Raw genomic sequence first — 9,991 nt, 5'->3', positions numbered from 1 at the left:
TGCGTTATGTTTATCTGCTTCTGCACATGAATTGAGTGTGAACCCTACACTTTCTTGCCCGGGGATAGCGTTTCTAGTTGTCCTGGTGCCGAAGCATTTAATTTCTCATGCTTCATGCACCGCAATATCGCATTTCATATAAACAGTTCAAAGTATGTTAGAAGGTTGTAAAGCTCTATGCATCGCATTATGCTTATCTGCTTCTGTGCTTCATAATGCTCTGGTATGTGAGAAGGTCCTCAACCATCCTTAACCCCCTAAAGAGAAGTCAAAAGTCCAGCGGCCCTGCGGGTGGGCCATGGGAGCGCGGCGCGCGAGGCGCTACGCAATTTAAATGATCAGGAGGATCCCCTCAGGGACACCAAAGGGGGCGAGAAGAGGAAATCGCCGAAATCCACTGATCGATGGACCCGAACAATACCGAAGCCTACAGCCCACTCCACCAAGGAGCCCCGAGGAGGATCCAGGAGACCCGAGGACCACCAGCGAATTCATGGAACCTAAAGAAGAGAACGTGAGAGCCTATTCGCTAAAGCGTCCCATTTCTTTTGTCGCATATTGTATATTGTATCTTATATCGTGAAGCGAGTTATGATACCCGGTAATTCGCGGCGTGTTGCGTAGTTTCCCGTATCCCTTGTTAGTTAAACCCACGTCGAGACCATAAATAAACATGCCGTGACTTCAGTATCTCGCGACCTGAGTGTGTGTACTTGGCTAGGCGTAGTTGAGAGGAGGAGCATTTCGAAATTTCAAGGGTTGTTCCGCCCCACTATTCCCGGGGTCGTGTAGTCTATCCCTTTGCTACTTTCTGAACAGCTGGCGCCCAAGAAAAGTTGTACGTGAGGTATAAAAGTACGTTTTATACCTTAAAGCATTTAGATAATAACCCCTTCGAGCTTCCCTGACTTACTATATATAGGTTTCCGTCACAACTAATAGGAACCATCACTTTACATAGATATATAGAACACACATAGTTTTAAACGTAGAACTGAGAGTTTGAGAACTTACTTTGAAACGTTAGTAGTGAGGAATTCCATCGGATTTCATAGAAATTCAGAACTTACTTGCTATGAAACATAGGCAGATAAGGGCCATCGCGTTGCTTAGAACTTTAGAACTTGCTTACTTCAACAAAGATTTCTATTGGCTTCGTCCGTTCTTTTAGAAGAGTTTTTGATATACCACATACTTTTCACGCTTCTGATATCTTTGAAAGTTCGCGAGACGTAATCGTTTAAGTTTTAAAATGATTACTTAGTGTGGATTATTATTTAGTAACTCGCTCATAAACGAGTCTGCATAGGATTTAATCCATAAGTTTTTAAGCCTGGAATTTATGCAGTTATTTGTTATTCACTTATTGCTCAAACGACAAAGATTCTGACCACTTCAAAATGGTTGACTTTCATCAATTTTCTTAAAAATTGAAATACTGCCCATTTGCTTGCATTAAAGACTGTAATTAAAGCTTTCAAAACATTTTACCTCTTATAGATGAAATTGAATGTTTGACTTTTCTAACTCCTGTTTAGACATCTTTCTATTGGAATGTTCAAGTATTTTTCATATTCGTAATTATTGAAAATGTTTTGCTTCGTTCTCTAATTTAATATTTAGAATTTCCTAAGAAATATTTTTTATCGTAGTGAAGTATATAATTGCAATTAGAATTCTTTATGAAATAATAATAACAGGGAGGTATGTATCCATTCTTATAGTTTGGTAAAGAGTATTTAATCTTACTATTTAAAATGAAACATTAAGATTTGTTTACAATATAATGCAATTTAATTAACTTTTGATTTAAGTTCACAATGACAATCCCCCATATTTCAACAATTTTGTTAGCTGTCCTCAGGAATCCGCAGCTCAGTACTTATAAAATGGACGACACAAAGAACAGCCTAACCAAACGTATTCGAACCGATATTTCAATACTAATCTTATCATGTTTAACTTATGCTGCAAACTATTGAAATGCCCTTCGAAAAGTGTTTATTCACAGTGAAGTAAACGGTAAGTATTACGCCTTCCACTACTGTTTACAATACGTATGTTTCATTTACTATCAAAACCGTGAGTATTATCGCCTTTCTTTATTTTTTGTAACCTTCAATGCCTTCTTGTTACAGATCGTTAAACTTGCTTTAAAATGCTCTATCGTATTACGGAAGAATGCACATACCAATTCATTTTAAAAAATGAAGGTAACCTTCATATGTACAACATAACTCCACTTACAAAAAAACTATTTTCATCAACGGATGGGCCCTTTGTACTATGCAATTTTATATTAGCAAAAACTTCTATGAAACTTATAGTTTCGTGGATATCTGAGGTGCTAATTATTACTGCCCCACCCTGTATATTGTTATGGATGTGTCCAACAAGGCAACGATGAACAGAGTTAAATTTAATATTATGATGTTTATTATTTTACTTATAGTATATTCGTTTTTCTGGAATTTTGCCAAAAAACAATGTTCACGATGTCGACAGATGAATATATTTGCCTTAGAATTACAAGAGCCAACAATTTCGAAAGTAGAATATTTCTTTACTTCGCTAACCGAATTGCAAACGTTAAGTAAAGTGCGTGCCTTTCAAAACAGTCAGATGCAAATTACGATACAACGTTTCCAAGAAATGGTACGTGCCACTGTTTTTTAATTTCCGTTTATTTAATCAAAGGAAATTTAATTGAAATATCCGCAAAATTTGAGGACAAAAAGTTATTGTAATTTTACGCAACATATATGATGGTGATAAAGGGTAAGTATACGGAACTGAAAATGGAAAGTAGCGAGCAGAAAAAGAAACTGATGGAGCTACAAAGTAGATTGATACATCCGTCAAATGATGATTCTAGGTTAATAAAATCTGTTAATCAAAGAACTATTGCAAAAATCAAGTATAATTAATATTACTTCTGCTCAAAGGCTATAATAGAATTGGACCGAAATGGGTACAAAACAGGCAATTATATCTATACGTTCTATTCTATGCAAAGGCAAATATTTCAAAGAGAAAAGATGTGTTACTTACAAATTACTTATGTTCCTAGATATCTCACTAATTCAGGCTTTTTGTCTTGCAGAACTAATCATGCATTTAACATGTAAAGGGGTCGAAGAATAGTAAAAGATTTTCATATTTCGTAGCGTAGGCTGACATTTACTAATGGGGAAGCTGTTTCCATAAAAATTATAAGCAAATATGAAAAATGACTAAACTGGGACATTTATTTATTTTGATTCCAAAATAGATACACCGGCACAAAACAAAGATATAAGAACTCGATTTTATTATTTTCTATAAACTAACTCGATAGGGCGATTTTTTCCATAAAGTCGATAATTACTTTGTCATAAAAATATATACACTTATTTTATATATATTTTCTTCAATTTATTGTTACAAATTCATGCAATTGAGGGTTACATTAAATACGATGAGAACATGTTATTTCAAAAATTACACAAGGCGAAGTTAGGCACGCAACAGCATGAATTTTTATTTTATAAGTAATATTTTTTTTATAAATAATATTTTTAGTCTATGATGGATTGAAAGAAATATACACGACTCGCTCAATAACTATAAATATAGGAAAACGACCATCAAAATGTCTATCAATACTCATATGCTGAACATCTACTGACATCTAACGGTTCTAATTTGTATGAAAGCACAGGTTCCCCATTGCCAAATGTGAACCTGCGTCATTGCTGAGGAGATTCATGAATGGTGCGATGGTACGCGTGTCACCATGGTGCTGGTGCTGCGCGATTCGCTTGTCTAGAACGTGCTGGTAACACGTTCTGGCATTTTAGTTAACGAATCCGGTCACAGATGACTACGAATCAGTTGACACTCCTCGGAAGTGGCAATATAGTGCCGGCATGGTGTCGCTACCATCTTGCCGTTTGTTATCTGGGATGCTTTTTAGTGCATTATTCGGAATTGAATTTGAACACATAGCTACTTAATCGCGAATTTGTATGTACATAATTATACATGACTGCATAAAAAGGATATCATATACTTTTATAATCAATGCGATATAAGAATATAAAACGAAGAACTATCCACTCCCATCAGGAGTGAAAACAATGTTTGGTACGCAAAGTTCATTGCAAAATATAATCAAGCAGTTAATATATCATATCACAGCACACAATAAATCACTGAATGTATAATGATATGAATAGTAAGAAAAACATATTTACCTGTTAGATGATTATAAATTCAAATTTAAAAGTCCAAGTCACATTTAATATATTATTGTTTAACAAGGTGATTTAATGTTGTTTCAAATAGGCGTGCAGAACTAGCTCGTACTTCTGTCAATGTAATTTCATTCGAAAAATACAAAGGATAGGAAGAAATATTCTCCAATATATAACATATATAAATCAACGGATGCAAGAGGGAACACTTGATCTCGGTGTAACGAGACCGGGGCGTCATCCTGCAGTAATCGTATTGTCTGTTCCGAGATGGTGTAGAGAGGGAATGTGGAGGGTGAAAAGCATAAAATAACAACAATGTAACTAAAGAGAAAGAGAAAGAAAATATGTGGAAGCATTGCATTTATTAAGAGGAAATCCTAGAAATATCAAACAACAGATTATATACCATACTGTAAGGTACAACGAAATAGACGATATCGTGAGAGAAACTAAAAAAATCGAGAAACTTAAAAAGAAAATAATAATTTAGATTGAGCGCATCAATATCGCTGATCACGGCAAACTTAATGGAAAACGCATAACGATGAATCGGTTAGAGTATAAGATAGATGTTGGTCGCGGTTTGAGTGACCCTGGAAATCCTTTGCCCGCATCAGGGCAGGCAGTAGGATGGTGAAGGGCCTGCCCTCCTGTTGCTTGGATCTATAGAATTCACATTCTTTTGTAGAGTAGAAGCAGATAATTATAATGCTTTTCATAGAAGATTACTGCTTACTTAATTCGAAACGTTGAAATGAGATGAGTCATGGCATTGTATGATGCATTAATACTCTATTGTCTCGACATGTAGACACTACGAAGGGCAATCCTGTTGCATGGAGCTGTAGAATTTACATTCTTATGAAGTTTTAAAGCAGATAAGCATAGAGCTATGCATAAGAGATTACAGCATTCTTACTTTGAAACGATAAAATTAGATGCGCCAGCGGATTGCATGGAGAATTCGAGCTCGATTGCTTTAACAGACAGACACTACGGAGCGCCATGCCGTTGCATGGAATTATATAGTTCACATTCTATTGAAGACATCTAACAGTTAAGCATAATGTTATGGATATATGATTACAGATTCTTTGCTTTGAAACGTTGAAATGAGATGCGACATCGCGCTGCATGAAGTATTAGAAATGTCTTGCTTGGACACGTAGAGATCTGGAAACGATATTCTGTTGCAAGTTAGTATAGGATTCACATCCTTCTAAGGTCTAGATGCAGACAAATGTAACATATTGCATAGAACATTGCAATTTACCATGAATCATTGAAATGACTTGCGACATCGCGTTGAATGAAGCAATAGTACTCTATTGCTTCGAAAAGTAGACATCTAAGAACGCAATTCCCTTGCAAGGAAGTGTAGAAATCACAGTCTTTTGACGTGTATATGCAGACAAGCATAACGAGATGTGTAGAGCATTTTTATCTACTTACATACTTCGAACTGTTGATATCAAATGCGATATCGCGTTTTATATAGCATTAGAAATCTATTGCTTCAATACGTGCACATCTAGAAACGCTACCACCTGGCAAGATATTGTAGGATCTTTATAATGTTGACGTGTAGAAGCAGATAAACGTAACGCGTTTCATTGAATATTACATCTCAACATGCGGCATTGAAACGAGATGCGACATCGATCTGAATAAAGTAATAGAACTTTATTGCTTCGACAAGTAGATATCTAAAAACGCTATCCCCCTGCAAGGGAGTGTAGGGTTCACATTCGCTAGAAGTGTTGAAGAGTTAAACGTAACGCGCTGCATTGAATATTACATCTTACAATACACATTGAAATGTGATGCGAGATCGCGATAAATGATGTATTAGAACTCTATTGCTTCGACACATTTACAATTAGAATCGCTATCCTTTTGTCAGGAAATGTGGAAACCACACTTTTGGGGCGCAGAAGCAGATGAGCATAATGATATATATATAGTGCATTAAATTCTACAGACATACTTCGAACTGTTGATATGAAATGCGATATTGCGAAGCATGAAGCATGAGAAATTAAATGCTTCGGCACCTGGACATCTAGAAACGCTATCGCCGGCAAGGAAGTGTAGAGTTCACATTCAATTGATGTGCAGAAGCAGATAAACATAACGCGATACAATGAATATTACATCATATCATGCGGCATTGAAATGAGTAGCGAAATCGAATTGAATGCAGTAAGAGAACTCTATTGCTTCTACGCATAGATACCTAGAAACGCTATCCCGTTGGAAGAAAGTGTGGGATTTATATTCTTTTTGTATGCAGATACACAAAGCGCGTTGCATTGAATACTATATCTTAACGCAGAACAACGAAATGAGATGCGACATCGCACGGAATCAGGTAACAGAACCCTGTTGTTTTTACACATTGACATCTAGAAACGCTATTCTCTTGCGAGGAAGTGTAGCATCACATTGTTTTGCAGTGTAGAAGCAGATAAGAATAGTCTGATTTATAGATCATTAAAATCTACATACATACTTTGAACTCTTGATGTGAAATGCTATATCGCGTTCTATGAAGCATTAGAACTCCTTTGCCTCGATTCGTAGACATCTAGAAACACTGTTCCGTAGCAAGGAAGTAATGCATCCACTTTCATTTGAAGTGTAGACGAGATATACATAACGCGTTGCATTGAGATCACATCTGATCATGTAACATAGACATGAGATGCGATATCGTGTTTTAAGAAGCACCAGAACACTATAGCTTCGATACATAGACATCTGGAAACGCTATTTCCTAGCAAGGAAGTGTGGCGTTTACATACTTATGAAGTGTAGACGAAGAATACATAGCACTTTGCAATGAATATTATATCCTATCATGAAACATAGACAAGAGATGCGATATGGCGTTTTAAGAAGCATTAGAAGTCTATTGCTTCGATACGTAGACATCTGGAAACGCTATTTCCTAACAAGAAAGAGTGGCATTTACATTCATTTGAAGTTTAGACGAGATATACATATCACATCGCAATGAATATTATATCTTATCGTGAAACATAGAAAAGAGATGAGATATCGCGTCTTACAAAGCACTAGAACTCTATTGCTTCGATACGTAGCAATCTGGAAACGCTATTTCCAAGCAAGGAAGGGACGCATTTACATTCAATTGAAGTGTAGACGAGGTTTACATAACACTTCGTAATGAATATTATGTCTTGTCATGAAACATAGAAATGAGAAGAGATATCTCGTCTTAAGAAGTATTAGAACTGTATTGCTGCGATACGTAGACTTCCGGAAACGATATTTCCAAGCAGAGATGTGTGGCGTTTACATTCTCTTGAAGTGTAGACGAGGTATACATAACACTTCGCAATGAATATTATGTCTTATCATGAAACATACATATGAAATGTAATATCGCGTTTTAAGAAGCATTAAAACGCTATTGCTTCGATACGTAGACATCTGCAAACGCTATTTCCTAGCAAGGCAATGTCCCATTTTCATTCATTTGAAGTCTTGACGAGGTATACATTACACTCCACAATGAATACTATACCTTATCACGAAACAGAATTGAGATGCGATGTCGCGATTTAAGAAGCATATGAACTCTATTGCTACGATACGTAGACATTTGGAAATGCTATTTCCTAGCAAGGAAGTGTCGCATTTACAATCTTTTGAAGTGTAGACGAGGTATACATAACACTTCCCAATGAATATCATATATCTTATCATGAATCATAGTATTGAGGTGCGATATCGCGTTTTGAGAAGCATTAGAACCATATTACTTCGATTCATAGACATCTGGAAACGCTACTTCCTAGCAAACAAGTGTGGTACTTACATTGTTTTAGAGTATAGACGAGTTATACATAACACTTCGCAATGAATATGATATCTTATCATGGAACATAGAAATGAGATGCGATATCGCGTTTTAAGAAGCAGTAGAACTCTATTGCTTCGATACGTAGATATCTGGTAGAGCTATTTCCTAGCAAGGAATTGTGACATTTACATTCTTTTGAAGTGTAGATGAGGCATACATAACACTTCGCAATGTATATTGTATCTTGTCATGAAACATGGAATTGTGATGCGATATCTCGTTTAAAGAAGCGTTAGAGCTCTATTGCTTCGATACGTAGACATCTGGAAACGCATTCCCTAGAAAGGATGTGTGGCATTTACATTATTTTTAAGTGTATACGAGGTTTACATAACACTTCGCAATGAATATTATGTGTTATCATGAAGCATAGATATGAGATGCGATATCGCGATTCAAGAAGCATTAGAACTATATTGCTTCGATACGTAGGCATCTGTAAATGCATTTACAAGCAAGTAAGTGCGGCACTTACATTCTTTGGAAGTGAAAACGAGGAATATATAACACTTCGCAATGAATATTATATCTTATCATGAAACATAGATCTGAGATGCGATATCGCGTTTTAAGAAGCATCAGAATACTATTGCTTCGATACGTATACATTCTTATGAAGTGTAGATGAGGTATACATAACACTTCGCAATGAATATTATATCTTATCATGAACCTTCGAAATGAAATGCGATATCGCGTTTTTAGAAGCATTAGAACTCTATTGCTTCGACACTTAGACATCTGGAAACGTTACTTCCTATCGTATCTCAGTTCTATGTTCCATGATAAGATATAATATCATTGCGAAGTGTTATGTATACCTCGTCTACACTTCAAAAGAATGTAAATGCCACACCTCCTTGCAAGGAAATAGCGTTTGCAGATGTCTACGATTCGAAGCAATAGCGTTCTAATGCTTCTTAAAACGCGATATCGCATCTCATCTGTATGTTTCATGATAAGGTATAATATTCATTGCGAAGTGTTATGTATACCGCGTCTACACTTCTAAAGAATGTAAGTGCCGCTTTTCCTTTCTAGGAAATAGCGTTTTCAGATGTCTACGTATCGAAGCAAAAGATTTCTAATGCTTCTTAACACGCGATATCGCAATCTCATTTGTATGATTCATGATAAGAAATAATATTCATTGTGAAGTGTTATGTATACCTCGTCGACATTTCAACAGAATGTAATTGCCATACTTCCTTTCTAGGAGAAAGCGTTTGCAGATGTCTACGTATCGAAGCAGTAGAGCTCCAATACTTCTTAGAACGCGATATCGCATCTTATTTCTATATTTTATGGTAAAATATAATATTCACTGCGAAGTGTTATGTATACCTCGTCTACATTTCAGAAGAATGTAAATCGCACACTTCCCTGCTACGAAACAGCGTTTCCAGATATCTATGTGTCGAAGAAATAGAGTTCTAATGCCTCTTCAAACACGATATCGCATCTCACTTCTATGTTTCATGATAGGTTATAATATTGATTGCTGAGTGTTATGTATGCCTCGCCTACACTTCAAAAGAACGTAAGTGTCACACTTCCTTTCTAGGAAATAGCGTTTCAAGATGTCTACGTATCGAAGTAATAGAGTTCTAATGCTTCTTAAAATGCGACATCGCATCCCATTTCTATGTCTCATGTTAATATATTATAATCATTGCGAAGTGTTATGTACACGTCGTCTACACGTGAAAAGAATGTAAATGCGACACTTCCATGCTAGGAAATAGCGTCTCCAGATATCTGTGTATCGAAGAAATAGTGTTCTAATGCCTCTTAAAACGCAATATCGCATCTCAATTCTATGTTTCATGATAGGTTATAATATTGATTGCTAAGTGTTATGTAT

Source organism: Xylocopa sonorina, unplaced genomic scaffold, assembly GCF_050948175.1.
Source record: "Xylocopa sonorina isolate GNS202 unplaced genomic scaffold, iyXylSono1_principal scaffold0049, whole genome shotgun sequence".
Taxonomy (NCBI): Eukaryota; Metazoa; Arthropoda; class Insecta; order Hymenoptera; family Apidae; genus Xylocopa; species Xylocopa sonorina.
The sequence above is the reverse complement of the archived record's forward strand: the minus strand, read 5'-3'. Positions refer to the sequence as shown.